An 18,177-nucleotide genomic window follows, 5' to 3' on the forward strand; every position below is an offset into this window, starting at 1 on the left:
TCCAATAATAACTTACCCACACTGATGTTCAGGCTCACCAGCTATAATTTCTTGGTTTATTCTCAGAGCCTTTCTTAAACATTGGAACAGAATTAGCTATCGTCCAATCTGCCGGCAACTTATCTGAGGCTAAGGACATTTTCAGTATCTCTGCTAAGGCCCCAATACTCTCCGCACTAGCCTCCCACAGAATCTGAGGGTACACTTTGTCAGGCTCTGGAGTTTTAAAAGCAGGTGCAAAAAATTCCATTTAAGATCTCCCCATCTCTTTTGGCTCCATGCATAGATGACCACACCGATCTTCCAGAGGATGAATTTTGTCCCTTTTGCTCTTAATATATCTGTAGAAACCCTTGGATTTCTCCTTCATGGTTTCTGCTAGAGCAACTTGGTGACTCCTTTTAGCCTTCCTGATTTCCTTCTTAAGTATTCTCTTGCACTGTTACCATCAGGTTGGAGGCACAGTAGCCTGAAGGCACACACTCAGCGGATTCAGGAACAGCTTCTTCCCTTCTGCTATCTGATTCCTAAATGGACATTGAAACTTTGGACACTACCTCACTTTTTTTTAATATACAGTATTGCTGTTTTTTGCACTTTTTAAAATCCATTCAATATATGTATACTCTAATTTATTTACTTATTTTTTATTATTATTTTTTTTCTCTGCTATATTATGTATTGCATTAAACTGCTGCTGCTAAGTTAACAAATTTCACGTCACATGCCAGTGATAATAAACCTGATTCTGATTCTCAGCCTTGGGAGTCAGAAAATTGGCTAGAATAATATGAGGATGATGTTAAAAACATGCTCAAGTGGTTTACAACACTAAAGTAAATCAGTGGCACCTATCTGATTCAGCAGCAGAAGGGCCAGAATTACGTCGGATGATGAGATGCCCACTGTTAAATGAATGGAAACGGATTCCTTCAACCATATCTCAATTCTAAAGCTTTTCATACTCAAAGGTTTGGTTGAAATGCAGGTTTAGGTAACATGGAGAGGAATGTGGCTATTAATTTATTGCAGCTGTTAATTGATGGTTGCAAGTTTTGGGCTGAAGTCTAAAGTACAAAAATACAGACTTAAAATATAAATGTTTTGCACTTACCTAATTCCTCTTCAGATACCTACTTCTGTGATCTTATTCCATTTTCCTTTATTTTTGATCATTTTGCTTTTCACAATACTTTTACATAAAGCAAGGAGTTTCCGAATCTCTAAAAGATAGATTATTTGGAACAACAGATTAATTTTTGAAGTTGTATTTATATAATAAAGCAAACCATCAAAAATTGACTTTGATCTCTTTATTTTTTTTGTAGCAATTCATTGCAGGTTAAAACATTTATTCTGCAGGCTCCAGTGTCACAAAATCGAATTTACACAATAGGTCTACTGTCGACACTGGGCCTTACTTATAGCATGCTCCTATAATCCAATTCTTCTGATGGAAAAATCGCATTTTGACCAACAAATCAATAACAATTGTGCCATTAGGAGACTCTTAAAATCTCTTTGCAGCAATTAATTTTTGATTGAATTTTTATTTTTCCAAGTATTGAAGGCTTGTCTAAGCTTCTCCATATAGTATAAGTATGTTCTCTAAGAGCAGCATGATAGCCTAGTGGTTAGCACAACGCTTTACAGTACCAGCGGACCAGGTTCAAACCCCGCCACTGTCCATAAGGAGTTTGTACCTTCTCCCCACAACTGAGTAGCTTTCCTCCTGATGCTCCGGCTTCCTCCCACAGCCCAAAGATGTACCAATCCGTAAGTTAATTGGTCATTGCAAATTATCCCGAGATTAGGTAAGGATTAAATTTGGGGATTGCTGGGTGGCGGGGCTCGTAGGGCCAAAGAGGCCCATTCCACACTGAATCTCAATAAATAAATAAATCTCAGAAGCTGCCTCTGAAAATTAAAAATTCAGTAAAACTATTTATTGCTGCAAAGAAGGTTTAATAGCACTCAAACATAAATCAACAGCTGTAGAAGTTGTTATTTATTTCATCATAATTGTAATTGTGACTATCCACCCCAGCCAACAGATGGAGTGTTCATTCCTGGTGACCACCCATTTTAATTCTACTTCCCATTCCCATTCTGACATTTTGGTCCATGGCCTCCTCTACTGCCACAGGGGCCTCTGTTAGGTTGTAGGGCAAACACCTCATATTCCATCTGGGTAGCCTCCAACCTGACAGCATAACCATCGATTTTTCTAACTTCTGGTGATGTCTCCTCCCTCCCTTTGCCCTCTTCTTCCATTCCCCATTCTGGTTCCCCTCTTACCCCCTTCTCTTCTCCTCACCAGCCCATTACCCCTCCGCATTGCCCCTCCTCCTATTTCTCCCATGGTCCACTCTCCGATCAGATTCCTTCTTCTTCAGTCTACCTCTTCCACCTATCATCTCGTAGGTTCACACTTCATTCCCCCACCCCACCCTTACTCCTTCCTCCTCACCTGTCACCTGCCAGCTTGTACTCCTTCCTCTCCCCCATCCTCTTATTCTGCCTTCTTCCCCCTTCCTTTCCAGTCCTGATGAAGGATCTCAGCCCAAAACATTAACTGTTTATTACCTTCCATAGAGGCTGCCTGATCTGCTGGGTTCCTCCAACATATATTGCTCTGCATTGCTCATTACTTGACCTGTGATGAATTTTGGATTGTTCTTGACCGCTGATATAGAACAAGAATTTTCTATGTCAAAGTTGAAGTCTGCTTTCCCTTGCAAATATCCTTGTAAAACTTCATTGGTTCAATATGATCATTATTTCTCTTTCCGGAGATCACATCAGATATGCTGATTATTTCCAATGGGCTTGTTTTTATTACTTTCATTTCTTACCCATTTTTTGTTGTAAACGAAGTCCACAATTTTAGCCAGGATAACAACACCTCAGGTAAACAGAAGGTAGGGTGAAACTACAGCATCTGTGGCCAACTCTAAACACCTGCTAGCCAATAATCAGGGATAAAGATGGAAGGAATGTAAATTAGAAGTGAGCCTGATAATATCATGTGCCTATTCAAAGTAACTAAAGCAGAAAGGTCATAATTATGGTCATAAGATCAAGCCATAACAAACAGAAAATTGACATTTGAAGGGAAGGAAGACCTTGAAAAGTAAATAGGCTTATCCTAGGTACTTTCAGAAGCTCACACATTCTTCTACTTTATATTTACTACCAATCTCTTCAGCTGGTTCCATAAGACAATAAGACATAGGAGCAGAATTAGGCCATCTGGCCCATTGAGTCTACTCTGCCATTCAATCATGGCTGATACTTTTTTTTTCTTTCTTATCCTTTGGTCTTTCTTTCTCTCTTCCTCTGTCCTGTGTACATTGTAAGCATTTAGAAATTTCCTTTTAAAAGTTATCAACAGTAACAATCCCATTTTAGAGCAGACAGATTATTCTTAACATGTACATTGGATTCCGATTATTATTGTTAAGTACAGCAATCTTTAGTTTTAACACGACTGTTTGCAAGTGTCACATCGACATTTGAAAAATGGCAGTCAATAACATCTATAGAAGTCAAAAAACTGCTCATGGAATAAATAAGTGGTGATTGCTCAGAGGAGAGTCAATGGCACCTAACGGCAACACCTTTGCTTGCATCTTCGAAGCAGCTCTATTTCTATCTTTAATATCTCTAATTTTCTCTTTAGTTGTTCTTTTGAAGACCCTGACCTGGATTTACAAACTGACCAGTTCTTTGCGAGGATGGGACCCGCTCTCGGGGTTTCATGACTGGCCGTTATTTGACACGTCACGGGCCTAAGAGCTTTGCTGATCTTTGGAGGTCCGAGACTTGGTGGCTCTGGACACAGGCGGATCGAAGGTCCGCGTCCAGTCAGAAGTCCGGTGTGTCATGGGAGACGGAAGATCTGTGGCTGTGTGCCCAGAGACCTGAGATCTTTGGGCTCAGAAAAAGCAATGCAATGGACTTTTAACATGGTTTGTTATGTCTCCCCTCTCACTGTGAAATGAGAGACACAACGAGAGAGAGTCTGTGGTATATCGAATACCGGGTGAACGAGTAGCCTTTGGGGTACTGCATGTCTGTGTCTTTGCTGCAAGCTTGACTGCACATTGGTGGGTGCCGATGTGCTTTTTTTTGCTGGAGGGGGGAGGGGGACCATTGCTTGCTGCCGCTTACACGCAAGAGGGAGGGGTGCTGGGGGTGGTCTTTGCGGTTCTAACATTTTACTGTCATTCATTCTATGGAGACACTCCTCTGTTTTTGTTGAAGGTTGCAAAGAAAAAGCATTTCAGGGTGGATATTGCATCGATTCCTCTGACAATAAATGTACGTTTGAAACCTTTGAAAACACAATACGGCTGCTCTGGGGCTATGGACTCAGTTTGGTTCTAAATACTGTTGCTTGCTTTTATTGTTTGCATGATCTGTGGTTTTTTTCTGTCTGTGAATTGGGTATTGGTCTTTTTTTAAAATTGGAATCTTTCATGTTTCTTGCTTTGTGGCCACCTGTAAGTAGACAAACCTCAAGGTTGTATAATTTACACATCCTTTGATAATAAATGTACTTTGAACTTTGAACCTAATATTTCATCAAATACTGTTGAGGCCGTCCATTGATTGGGGTTGACTATGGATGATGTGTCCCAGCTGCCAACGTGATGCACAACATCGTGAGGGAAAGAAAATCAGTGATAGTGTCAGGTAAACTAGTAAATGAATGCAATATAGTGACTTACTTACTTAGTTCCTCACAAAAAAAATTATCCAACTGAACTATGAGAACCCACGATGTGGTGAAGCCCCATCCACACACCCAAGCATACCACTTGGAAACCTTTCTACACTCAGTTCAGCATTCACCTCAGTGGATTCCTCCCAGCTTTTGGAGCCAAAGATCCTGGATACACATGCTAACAAATATAGTAATCACATGCAATGCAGATATGTCACCTGACCATTGCAGCAAAAGACAAACTAAAACAAAGAGATTATCCAGAGTACTGATTATAATTTTGAACCAATGGAAAAAGACCTTCCATCCACGCTAACAATGGACTGCAACAATCTCAATTATCTGTATTCACTTCCGAGATCTTACCTACTTACTTACTACCCGTTAGCTTGCTGGTGTTTAGGGCAGCAATGAAGGTCCTCCGTCTCTCTCTGTCCTTAACCATCTTCTCTATTGTGCCCCAGAAGTGGTTCAGGGTTCTCATTTCTGCCTCTGCAGTACAACACCAAGTTGTCTTTTGTCCCCTGTATTTAAACTAATTTTGGTCTTGGTTTTGGTAGTGTTCAGGGCTTCCTTCATCTTGCCTGTAGCTTCTCTGTTTTCACTATTGTTCAACCATGCGAGTCCCGGTTTGAGACTCAGATGTAAAAGGATTCTTCATTGCTGTTTTCATAACAGTTTTGTTTGACTAGTCAGAGTTGTTAGCCCTAAACTGAACCCCTGAACCTGGAGGACCAGCAGACCACGCTTACTCTACCTCTAACAACAGACAATGCCTAAAGCCCCGATTCCAACCAGCATAGAACACAAGCCTCCAAGCCACGTCAAGATTGTGGTCCTCTTGGAGGCTTTGAGTTTAGCACATATAAAATAAGGGCTGGAGTAGGACAACCAGCACAACAGGCTTGTTCCTACATCCTGCAAAATCATGGTTGATCCAGTCTTGGCCTCAACCCCACTTTCCCACCTCTTCTCCACACCCACAGGTTCCCTTGTAATTCAGATAGGGCCAAAAGACCTGAAGGCAAAGGTACAGAAGAAAAATCTATCTTTTGTAATGTTGTTTGGTAAATACTGAATATTGGCCCAGGCACAAGTAAATCTGCTCTGCTTCACAAATTATTTAACTTTACTCTGAGAGAGCAGAGGAAGCCTCATTTTTATTGTGACTTTCAACAATGCACCATTTAGTCAGTACAGCACGAACTTGCACTCTGACTCAGAGGCATAAGCAGTACCACTAAACGATGGAAGATAGAATAACCACTGCTTCAGTTTTCATGGACTGATATCAAGAGTGTGTGCTAGCCAGATCCCTAATCCTGGCCCCTGCAAATAGTTATTGAGCTTCACATCACTGAAGATGACCTTGCTCTGGACAAAGATTTCAAAGGAGTCCAATTTCTCTTTGACTCTGTAGATGTCTGTAAATCCCCATCCTGATCATACTCAATGTCTTGGTCTCCACAGCACTCTGAAGTTGAGAACTTTAAGAATTCACAGCCCTCAGAGGAAATACCTGCCCCATACTAAACAGCACAGCAAGTGAAAAATCCACTTATCATCTCTCCTGCTAGGATGCTTCTGCATCATCTATAGAGAAATCTCATTTTTATATCATGCATTCACATTTACTTGTTGGATCTGATCCTTTCACAACTTATGCATCCAATTATTGGATAACAGAGTTTGCTTCCAGGTGATATGAATGCAGACAGAGTAATGAATTTCCTTTTTGACCCATCGGAATTAACCCATCATTATTTGGCTATACCACATGTCAAATATATATTGTTCAAATTTAAGAAAACGTATTCCACAGAGATCCTTTCTTCAGTCTGAACAGCAATGAAATATGTCTTCTGATGATCTTACTCTACTGATCACATAAACTACAAAAATAACTGAATATTAGGCAACTTCTTACAAAAAGATAATCAATATTGCATTAAATGCAGAGTCAATAAACTACTATTACAAAGCTCACTGATCCATCAGGAAAGGGATACAGTATGAAATAGAATCTCCAGTATTGAGATAAGCATTGGGTATATTAGATAGGATCTTGTTTAGTAAGGGCATCAAAGATTACAAGGAGAATGGAATTGAGAGGGATTATAAATCAGCCACGATGGAATAGTGGAGCAGACTCAATGGGCTGAATGGTTCAGATGGCTCAGTTTATTATTAGAGAATGTATGCAGTTTACAACCCAAAATACTTAGTCTTCGCAGACATTCATGAAATGTCCTTTGGTCATTTGTCACATGTATATCAAAACACACAGTAAAATGCATTGTTTGTATCAACAAACTACACCATACAAGGACATGCTGGAGAAGCCCACAGTGTCACCATGCTTCCAGCACCAACACAGCATGCCCCCAACTTACCCACAACATATTTGTACATATTTGGAATGTGGGAGGAAACCAGAGCACCCAGAGGAAATCTGGGTCACAGGAAGACTGTACAAATGTCTTACAGACAGCAGCAGGAATTGAATCCTGAGTACTGATGCTGTAAAGCGTTACTCTATTGTGCTGCCCCTGTTTAGGGGTGGCATGGTAGCACTCTTGACAGATGGTACACCAAGCAGGGCACCAAGCTGTAAGTTATCATCGCGAAAGCAGCATCTAAACCCTCACCCTGCTTGGTGATTCCAATTTTCAGATGAACAAACAACTAGAGATCATGGCAGAAGCAAAAATGCCCATAGCTTCTTCTGGGAAGAAAATCACTACTTTAAATTGCTCTCTGAGCAGAACATATAGTCAACTTGAGCACGAGCACTCAGAAGAAAATTACAATGTGAACCAGTTCAACTGCTCCAGCCTCTACTAATTAATCGACACGTTCATGACAGCTTGTACCAACTCAGTTAAGATGTCATAGCTAGGCTTAATGGAGGAGTAATGTCTGAGAACTCTCATAGCTCCAGACAAGCAATTATTAAACTATGTCAACTGGTTGAGGATGACCTGCAGTGAGCTTCTGGTCTCCTGTGACTGGAGAGATTGTAGCTGCCCTGACATTGTTGACTATTGTCTCATTTCAATCATTCCATGGTGCCAGAAAGTACTGTTCACCAGCATTCATCATATGCCACACTTAACTCCAGAAAGGTCTAGACTAATTGATGTAGAGAGAAAAAAAACTCAAACAAGTGGCAAAAAATGCAACAGTCAAGAAATTTTTAAAATATGAAGAAAAAGAGACAAAGAAACTACAGAGTTCCTCAGTATCAGTATGTCAAGCTAGAGGAAGCATGCACAGCTGCTTATTAATCAGCGTTCTCCCATTTCCAAGACAGGGCACAGAGTTAATAAACACGTCTCCATGTCATACCATGTTGACATGACAACTGTGTTATTGTAGCTATTCTCACAGTTATTTTCTGATCATATTTTATTTCTAATATCCAAGATCATTGACGCATTACAATTCGCAGCACACTCTAAGCCCGATAATGTGTTGGATTATTTGGCACATTAGTTGGTGGGAGGTGTCCACATGCTCCAAAATCACAGCAGTACTGCTTTCATCTTCACTCCACAGATCCATAGCACGTGCCGGCATACTCTACTTACTACATTATTATGCCTGGCGAGATTCAATCTGAGAACGGTGTCGTTCACTTACTTCAATCATTTTACTGTGAAGCTGTCTTTATGATCACGTTCCAGAGTCTGTGCAAAGTAGGTTGTGCTTATGGGTATAAAAATAAGTCTTATGCAAAAATTCACCACTTCAATTAATGCAAACGTTGATGGTCAGAGGGAAGAACAGTAAAATGCCAGCATCCTTCATATCCGTTAGAAGTCAATCTGTTCCATTCGCCAGTTATGGATGTTTTCTGGAGCTGTAAAATTTCTTCTACCATTAAAAACGAATCACTCCAGCACTGATTCTCACAATTGCCCTCTGATCACAGTGCAAAAGTTCCAAGCTCAAAGTAAATATTTTATCAAAGTACTTATATGTTACTTTATACCACCTTACAATTCATCTTCCTTCAGGCATTTACAGGAAAAAACACAGTAGAATTTATGAAAAACTATACATAAAGAGACAAAGGCAGACAAATGATCAATATGCAATAAAAGGCAAACTGCACAAATAAAAAATTATACTGAGAACATGAGTTGTGAAGAGACCTTGAAAGTGTGTCTGTAGGTCGTAGAGTCAGTTCAGAGTAGTGGTGAGTGAAATTATTCATGCTGGTTCAGAAACCTGATAGTTGTTGGGAAATAACTGTTCCTGAACCTGGTTGTGTGGGACTTAATGCTCTGTCCCTCCTGCATGATGGTAATACTGGGAGGAGAGCATAACCTGGATTGTTGGGGTCCTTGACGATGCATGCTGCTTTTCTTGCAGCAGTGCTATGTGAAAATAGACTCGATAGTGAGGAGGGCTTTGCCCATGATGGACTGGGTTGTATCTATTACTTTCTGTAGTCTTAGAGCATAGAAACATAGAAAACCTACAGCACAAAACAGGCTTTTCGGCCCACAAAGCTGTGCCAAACATGTCCTTACCTTAGAACTACCTAGGCTTACCCATGGCCCTCTATTTTTCTAAGCTCCATGTATCCATCCAGGAATCTCTTAAAAGACCCTATCGTTTCTGCCTCTGCCACCGCTGCTGGCAGCCCATTCCACTCACTCACCACTCTCTGCATAAAAAACTTACTCCTGACATCTCCTCTGTACCTACTTCCAAGCACCTAAAAACTATGCCCTCTCATGCTAGCCATTTCAGCCCTGGGAAAAAGCCTCTGACTATCCACATGATCAATGCTTCTCATCATCTTGTATACCTCTATCAGATCACCTCTCATCCTCCTTCGCTCCAAGGAGAAAAGGCCAAGTTCACTCAACCTATTCTCATAAAGCATGCTCCCCAATCCAGGCAACATTCGTATAAGTCTCTTCTCCTATGATTTCCGTGTCCTTTCTGAAGTGAGGCAATCAGAATTGAGCACAGTACTCCAAGTGGGGTCTGACCAGGGTCCTATACAGCTGCAACATTACCCCTCGGCTCTTAAACTCAATCCCACGATTGATGAAGGCCAATGCATTCTTAACCACAGAGTCAACCTGCGTAGCAGCTCTGAGTGTCTTTTCCACTCTGATCATGATACAAGTATCTGCAAGCAGGCCAGAAGAAGTGGAAAATAGATTTAGGAAGTCCAGCAATCCATGATACCAGTGGAAAATAGTGTTTTATCAAATTTTCTTGTTAACAAATTGCCTGTAGCATTTCTCATTGTGTGGTACTGCATACTTACTCAACAAGAATAAAGTTGAGCAAGGGGATGACAATATTCAATGATCTACTGTGTGAAACAACACACTCAGAGTATAATAGGGGAAATAGTTGGCTTTAATCTGTGAGCAACAAGGTCATCTGATGCCTATCAGTATTATGGTTAAAGACATTGGGACCATACCTGTCAAGCCTATTAAAGTGAGTTCTCCCAAAGTATTTAATGGAAGCCACTGCATTTCCTCCTTTTGCCTGTAATTAGCATTTCAATATTAAGGCGAGGTGAGCTGAGTTACCTTTTCTTTTTAATAGCCCAGGGGTCAGCAACCTTTACCACTGAAAGAGCCACTTGGACCCGTTTCCCACAGAAAAGAAAACACTGGGAGCCGCAAAACCCGTTTGACATTTAAAATGAAATAACACTGCATACAACGTTTTGTTTTGCCTTTATGCTATGTATAAACAAACTATAATGTGTTGCATTTATGAAATTGATGAACTCCTGCAGAGAAAACGAAATTACATTTCTGCATGCAACAGAAACATTTTGAACTCCGAAAAAAAGACGTTAGGTTAAAGGTTACTTTTAAGTAAAATACTCAACGTCTATTTGAGTCCTTCTTGTATTTATGAAAAACGCCAAACTTAAATTTGCCGCCAGCAGCAAATCAAAAATAACATCAGCCAGCTGTCAGCCTGAAAAATAAAAGGACTATTTCACTGAACAATGAAAACATATGAATATACGTAAAATAATAGGCAATTAAAATATTTATCATACTTGTTCAGGTTGACTCACACCTGACAATGCAGTCGTATTCAGTAGGGATGGATCGATGCTTAGGGGAGTGACCGGGAAGGATAATGTGTTTTTTTCCTCTCTGAACTCACAGAAGCGTTTCCCAAACGATGTTTGCATTGCGATGATTGCAGAATGTAAATACTCCGAATTTATCATGTCGTGACATTGTTTGAACTCTCTCAAATTGGGCAAGTGAGACAATGTGCCTTTCTGTAAATCTCTGGCAAGCAACGTCAACTTGCGCTCGAATGCCAAAACATCCTCCAACATGTGCAGGGCTGTACGTCCTTACCCCGTTGAAGAGCTGTGTTCAGCGTGTTCAGGTGCGCTGTCATGTCTACCATGAAGTGTAGCTTTTCCAGCCACTCTGGCTGTTCCAGCTCAGGAAAGTTGAGCCCTTTGCTGCCCAGGAAAGTTTTCACTTCTTCCAGACATGCGACAAAGCGTTTCAGCACCTCCCCTCTGGACAGCCAGCGATAAAAACACGTAGCGGTTGCTACACGCAGTCAGTAAACTGCAGTCAAAGATAGCTTTATTCGAACTAAACAGCCTTGCTTTTAAGCCTCCCTCAACCCGCCCCCCATGGGCGCGGATGCTGCAAAAGACACGTACTCACAAACCCCCGTAGGCTATCTCCCTTAGCCTGAACGCTGGCTAATTGTGAGCCGGTTTGGATGTGTCAGGAAATGGGTCGCCACAACATCTTATTTAGATTGTACAAGATCACCATAATCTTCAAATTTAGATTTACATTTCAAAAACTAACAAACTAACATAAAATACATTTTAATTAAATACTGACCATGTAGCGGTGTGCTACACGCAGCGCTAAAATTACGACACGGAGTCGGTAACTGCAGTCGAAGGAAAAAACCTTATTCGAAATCTTCAGCCTCACTTTTAAGCCTCCCTCAACCTGCCCCCCATGGCGCAGAGGCTCCAAAGCTCTGTGCTCGCAAACCCCCGTAGGCTATCTAATTGTGAGTCGGTTCGGATGTGCCAGGAAAAGGGTCGCCACAACCAATTATTTCCCAAAGTAACAGGGAGCCGCAGCACAGACGTAAAAGAGCCACATGTGGCTCCGGAGCCGCGGGTTGCCGACCCCCGTAATAGCCAGACCCACTTGAATTATCCTTGCTGAATGAGGTAAGTGAACTTATTCCAGTCTCTCAGCACTTCTTTCACTCTGCACATTCCATTTTCATGGCTTCTTGATGATTCTCAGCTCCCTCACGTGATTCTCATTTAGCAAGAGGTTGGATAGGAAAGTATTATGTTTTTATTGAAACCATGAAAAGGTTGTGGCACAGGTACAAAGCTTGTAACTGAGGAGCATATGCCTGTGAAAAATTATTTAAAAACTCGAAAGACAGCTTGAAAGCATGACAAACAGAAGAAATATTATGAAGCCAATTTTCCAAATGTACACACAAGGCAAACTGTTACACTCACCAAGCGAAAAGATCACAAGCTGCAGGCCCATTCCTTGAGGAGGCAATATCCTGGGGTGTGAAACGGGTTCCCCACAGTGCTAGGCAAGTATTGTTTTAAGTCTCGTTTCTGCATGCATTTGAGAACCCTGGAGCATGCCTTTAAAATTCCCTCAAATATTTCTCTTTCCAGTGGAAAAATCTACAGCTGATCAAAGGAATTATCCCTTTTTTTTCACTTTTGAAATGGGGATAGTAAGGATGGGGGACACTTAACCACCATTGTTTGAATATTCACTGTCCAGAGTCCATGGGGGCCTTATTGCCAAGCTCAGCTTTCAATAGAACAGCCAGCTCTTCCAGAGGTTAAGAGGTTGCACTTGAGTAAGATAAACTCCCAACTAATATTCCTTGCTCAGCTTCTTGGTGTAAACAAGAATCAGTCTTCAGTTCTTAATATAAATTGTAAGCAATAATCAATCTGAAGTTAAAAGGACAGCTTTGCAAACAAACAGCACTGTCAATAGAGCGTAGGCTGTTGGCCGACAGAACGGATCTAGGTACTTCATTTCTTTTCTCCTCCCTCTTCTTTTATTCCACACTCCGGCTTCTTAACTCTTCTTTTCTTCTACCTATAACCTCCCCTTGGTGCCTTTCCTTCTTTCTTCTCTCATGGTCCACTCTCTTTTCTTATCAGATTCCTTCTTCTTCAGCCCTTTACATTACAACCCACCTCGTTTTACCTACTAATATCAAGCTATCGTCACCTTTTTATTTTGGCATCTTCCCCCTTCCTTTCCAGTCCTGATGAAGGATCCCAGCCCAAAATGTCGACTGCTTATGCATTTTCATAGATGCTGCCTGATCTGCTGAGTTCCTCCAGCATTTTGTGTCTGCTGCTATTAACCATTAAAGTACATCTAAAGCGTGAACTGTATATATATGACCTGCACAGGCAGGCACATCCCAGTCTCCACCCAGCTAACAGGTCAAATGAGACAACTGTGCAGGACAGCCCACAAATGTCACCAGGCTTCCGGCATGATCATAGCATGTCTGCAATTCCCTAACCCTAACCTGTGTATCTTTAGAGTGTGAGTGGAAACCAGAGCACCCAGAGGAAACCCACGCAGTCACTGATAAGCTCTTCACAGGCAATTCAAAAATTGAACCCTGATCAGCGATTGCCGGCGCTGTAAAACGATTGCACTAACTACTCTGCTACCTCATGCCGCTCGATATTTAGAACGGAACAAGCGTAATGAATGGTGTCACAAGAGATTCTGCAGATGCTGGAGATCCTCAGCAACAGGGATTTGTTCACAAATGGATGGAAGCACGTAACATACTTGCTGCATGTCTGATCATTTCCCAATGGAGTTTGAAATTGGTTGACTGAAAATGCCAGCTCCCGCAGTGTGTCGGCAATAATCTCCTTGCAGCGCAGGGCTCAGCTCCATACAGCTGCAGAGCTTGAGACCACAGATTCCAGCTATCACTGTGGGCCTCTGCCTAAAAACATGCTCTTCAAGTTCCATTCCCCAAGCAAGGGTGCACTGGATTATCTCAATGTAGTAGAAAAGTCACCACTGTGGTTTTTACCTCACCAACTGAAAATTCAGTTGCCATTGCAGGTTTTGCACTTTTTTTGAAGGTGAATTTGAAGTGTTCTTTTTTCCAATATGGATATCACATATGAATGAAGAATCTACTTGCACCTTTCAATTTGCACCATCCTTGTGCTATTTGCCATCGGAGAAGATAAAACAACTAGATAAAAAATTAGGAGTTTTGTTTGTCCACTTTATGTTATACACTCATATATCTTTCTCTTAATTTCATTTACAACACAGCCATGCCATGCAGTTTTAAAAATCCCAAGTAACAGCAATAAAGGTTGGAAACTGTTCCTTACCCATCTGCAACTTTTAGCACTATCGTCCACACCAGTTTCTCCAAACTTTATCCACCATCTCCCTCATTCCATTGTCATCAATCCAATTAGAGCCAAAGTTTCATCTGCAATGAATGGTTTTGACCTCAAGTTTCAAGTTACAAACAAAGATGAATATAGCCAAATGAAACAGTATTACTCCGTGGCCAAGGTGCAAAACACATTACCAGTAGCATATTGCACATAGTGCAAATAACATGTATGGTTACAATTTAGTTAAAGAACAGGCACAAAGAGAAAAATATATATATGTCCCAAGTACCCGAGTGGCATGACTAGACTGATGGTCAATTGTCCAGGTCCAGACTGTTCTTCCACCAAGCGAACACCTGAAAGCAGCACCAAGTAAACATCAGAGGAGAACACTGCCTTGACATCTCCTCCCCTGGGCAACCCCAAAGCCTTGGCCTAGTTCTAGTCCTCACCACAACCGGGACAAGGCAGCTCCCCCACCTTTTATTTTTATTTCCATGTTGCCTTTCAGAGGTATCATACAAAACGGCTCTCGTTAATACATAAATAACACACAGTTCTACAACATCTCCACCTCTCTTTCAGTCCCCCACCCCCATCATCTCAAAGTCATCAAATTTTCAGTAGTGGAGAAGCAGAAATTGCTGCAAATTAACTACAGGGAATATTGATTACCACCACAAATTTCATTCCCAAACCACTAATTCCATTTCTCACCTCAATAATACACTGAACCTATGCCAAGATTGCTTGCAAACTTGTATGTTGTTTTTAAGCTCGAAGTGAGATTGTGAGAACACATCTGAGTCAGCACTGAGACAGTTAATTTCACCTCTGCTGTATTGTATAGTTTCTCCTCTGCCTCAAATACTCTGCTGTTATAAATCCTCACCCATGATTTCCTTTATTCCTGGCTGTTCTCCATACTCTACCCTGACCAAACCTGAGGTCATCCAAAGCTCTATTGCCCGTGTCCAAGCTCATAGTAAATCCTGTTCAGCTGTCATCGCTACATTCACTAATTTATCTTGGCTCCTTGGTAGGCAATAATTTGAATTTAAAATTCTCCCCTTGTTTTCAGTTTCATCCATGATCTCATCCCTTCCAATCCCAAATATCCTCCAGCTGTACCACCCTTAGGGTGAACCCCCATCCATGGCTTTACTCACCGCCATTGACAACTGCGCTTTCAGCTGTTGAGATATTAAACCTTCGAATTCACTCCCTAATTTTCATTACTTCTGCTTTCACTAATCACTTCACAGGGGCATTAACAATTAAATAGGATGCCAACTCACACACAGCACTTGGAACCACAGAACAACAGAACGCAGAGAGAGTCCTCTGTTTCCATAACGATGATCAGGTACCCATCTATACTAATCCCATTTCCCAGCACTCAGCCTGCAGCCTTCCATGCTGTGGCATGCCAAGTGTTTATCCAGACATTTCTTAAATGTCGTGAAAATACCTTCCTCCACCAAGCCTTCAGGCAATGTGTTCCAGCGTTCAAATAACATCCAGATGAACAAAGATATCTTCAAATCCCTTATCTTAAAACAACACTCCCTGGTCATGGATATCTCCACAAAGGGGAAAAGTTTCTCACTGTCCCCTCTCAGCCTCCTCCACTCAAAAATAAGAACAGAATAGGAGAAGGAGTAGGCCAACTAGCCTGTCGAACCTGTCCCACCATTCAGTATCATGGCTGATCTGGCCACGGACTCATCTCCACCTACCTGCCTGTTCCCCATAACCCTTCATTCCACTGCTATGCAAAACTCTATCCAACTGTGTCTTAAATATATTTAATGAGGTAATCTCTACTGCTTCTGTGGGCAGAGAATTCCAAAGATTCATTACTCTCTGAGAAAAGCAGCTTGTCCTCATCTCCATCCTAAATCTATTCCCCCACACCCTGCCTAGCTAGTCTCTCTAGCCAAAATCTTCTATTCCGAGTGATATTCTGATGAATCTCCTCTGCATGCATTCCCACCCATCTTCTCATATATCAGAATCAGAATCAGGTTTATTATCACTGGTGTATGTCTCCAAAAAATCTTACTCCATCTGTGGCCCAACCAGTGATTTATATTATTATATCATAACACACTGTTCCTAAATTTTATTCTTTGACTAGGCAAGAATCCCAAATGCCTTCTTTTTCACCTGCCATCAGATATATTTTGAATTAATATTCTTTTGTGAAAACCTTAACTTCTTAAATACACAGGAATGCTGCAATCCTCACCTGTTCGAGCAGTTTCTGTGTGGAGAGGAAAAGAGTTAAATGTTTCAGGTGAATGACGTTACCATTCAGAATAAAAGTTATTGAGCGAAACATTAATAGAATTTCTCTCTAGAAATACTGCCTGAGCTTTCTCAGAATTTCCAATGTGACCCAAATATACAAAGCTATGAATCGCTGGAAGATTGGAGAAAGGCAAGAATGATTTAAAGTAGAAAAAAGAAGTGTAAAGATTTTGGGGCAAGGTCCAGAGATAATAGCCTTGTAAACTGAGGTAAATAGATTAACGTTTAATCCATGGCTCCTTTGTTTCCCTTTAAAGATTAGCTTTATTTGTCACAAGTACATCGAAATATACAGCAAAATGTTTTGCAGCAACAACCAACACAGTCCAAGGAATGCGCTGAGGGCAGCCCACAAGTGTCACCATGCTTCCAGTGTCAACGTAGCATGGCCACAACTCACTAACCCTAACCATACGTCTTCGGAATGCAGGAGAAAACCAGAGCTCCCTGAGGAAGGCCACCAGGGCACAGGGAGAACATAGAAATTTCTTACAGTCTACAGCAAGAATTGAACCCCAATCAGTGATCACCGGCGCTGCAAAGCAATCCCGCTAATAGATACTTATGCAACAAATTGTGTTCTTTCATTCCCTTGCTATAATAATTAAATGGAAATCTACAAAGTGAAGACAAACCTTTGAAGAAGTGACAATTAGCCATCCTGAATACTGCACGCAAAATGAACAAGGGAGACCATAACCATCAGTGAATGGTCACACAATCTTTAGCGAGAGTAACAGGGCAAGAATGTTTACTTTTAATCATTAGAATTGCTAAATAAGCAACTGTTGCATTCAATTTCAATAAAAATAATAAAACATAATCCCTTATTTGGAATCCATTGCATAGTTTTGTAAGTCATCCACCATACTCATTATTTTTATAATGATTTCATTTGGCGTATAATAGCTCATAGGTCAAAATCACCTTGATCATGCACATTGTGCATTTTAAATTTATGGTCAATGCACTGACTCAATTCAATGTGGTGCACCACAGGTGCACTTTCAGCTAATCCATTGCTGCAGTCCATTGGTTGCATTCACTTAAGTATTCCCACAAGTTTCTTGAGGTTTTACTTCCCTCCTTAACTGTGCGCAGAGTTCAGTGTCATGCGGGGGAGGAGGGGTGGGCGCAGGCTAATATCCAAGCATGGCTATCTGAACTAATCTGACAAAAATCACAGACCTGGATTTCAATTACAGCTACCAGGCTGAATGAGGAAAGGTGGCGTTGAAAGGAGTGACTTAGCCCGCTCTCATTCAAAGTTCAGGATTCAAAGTAAACTTATTATTAATACTATCACTAGATTCATTTCCTTGGAGGCATTCACAGTAGAACAAAGAAATAGAATGAAATTTCATATACAACCAAAGACTTACAAATAACTAATGTGAAGACAAGCTGTGCAAAAATATATTAATACTGAAAACTTGAGCTGTAAAGTTCTTAAATATGAGTCCAAAGGTTTATAAATTCCATGGCTAATTAGCCATGCCCCAATAAATTGGTCTGAGTAGTGAATACAAATGTCAGCAGAGTTCCTCTGCGTATACCAATCACGTCAACTTCATTCAATGAGTACCACATTTCCTTCTGTGTCAGAAGAATGTGGGCACTAGTCCTGGTGCAAATGCTTGACTACAATCATGTAGTTTGGCATTCCAGTCAATACTGAGAATTACTTTCATGTCAAAGTATTAGTTCT

Source organism: Hypanus sabinus, chromosome 5 (assembly GCF_030144855.1).
Source record: "Hypanus sabinus isolate sHypSab1 chromosome 5, sHypSab1.hap1, whole genome shotgun sequence".
In the NCBI taxonomy this organism is placed as follows: Eukaryota; Metazoa; Chordata; class Chondrichthyes; order Myliobatiformes; family Dasyatidae; genus Hypanus; species Hypanus sabinus.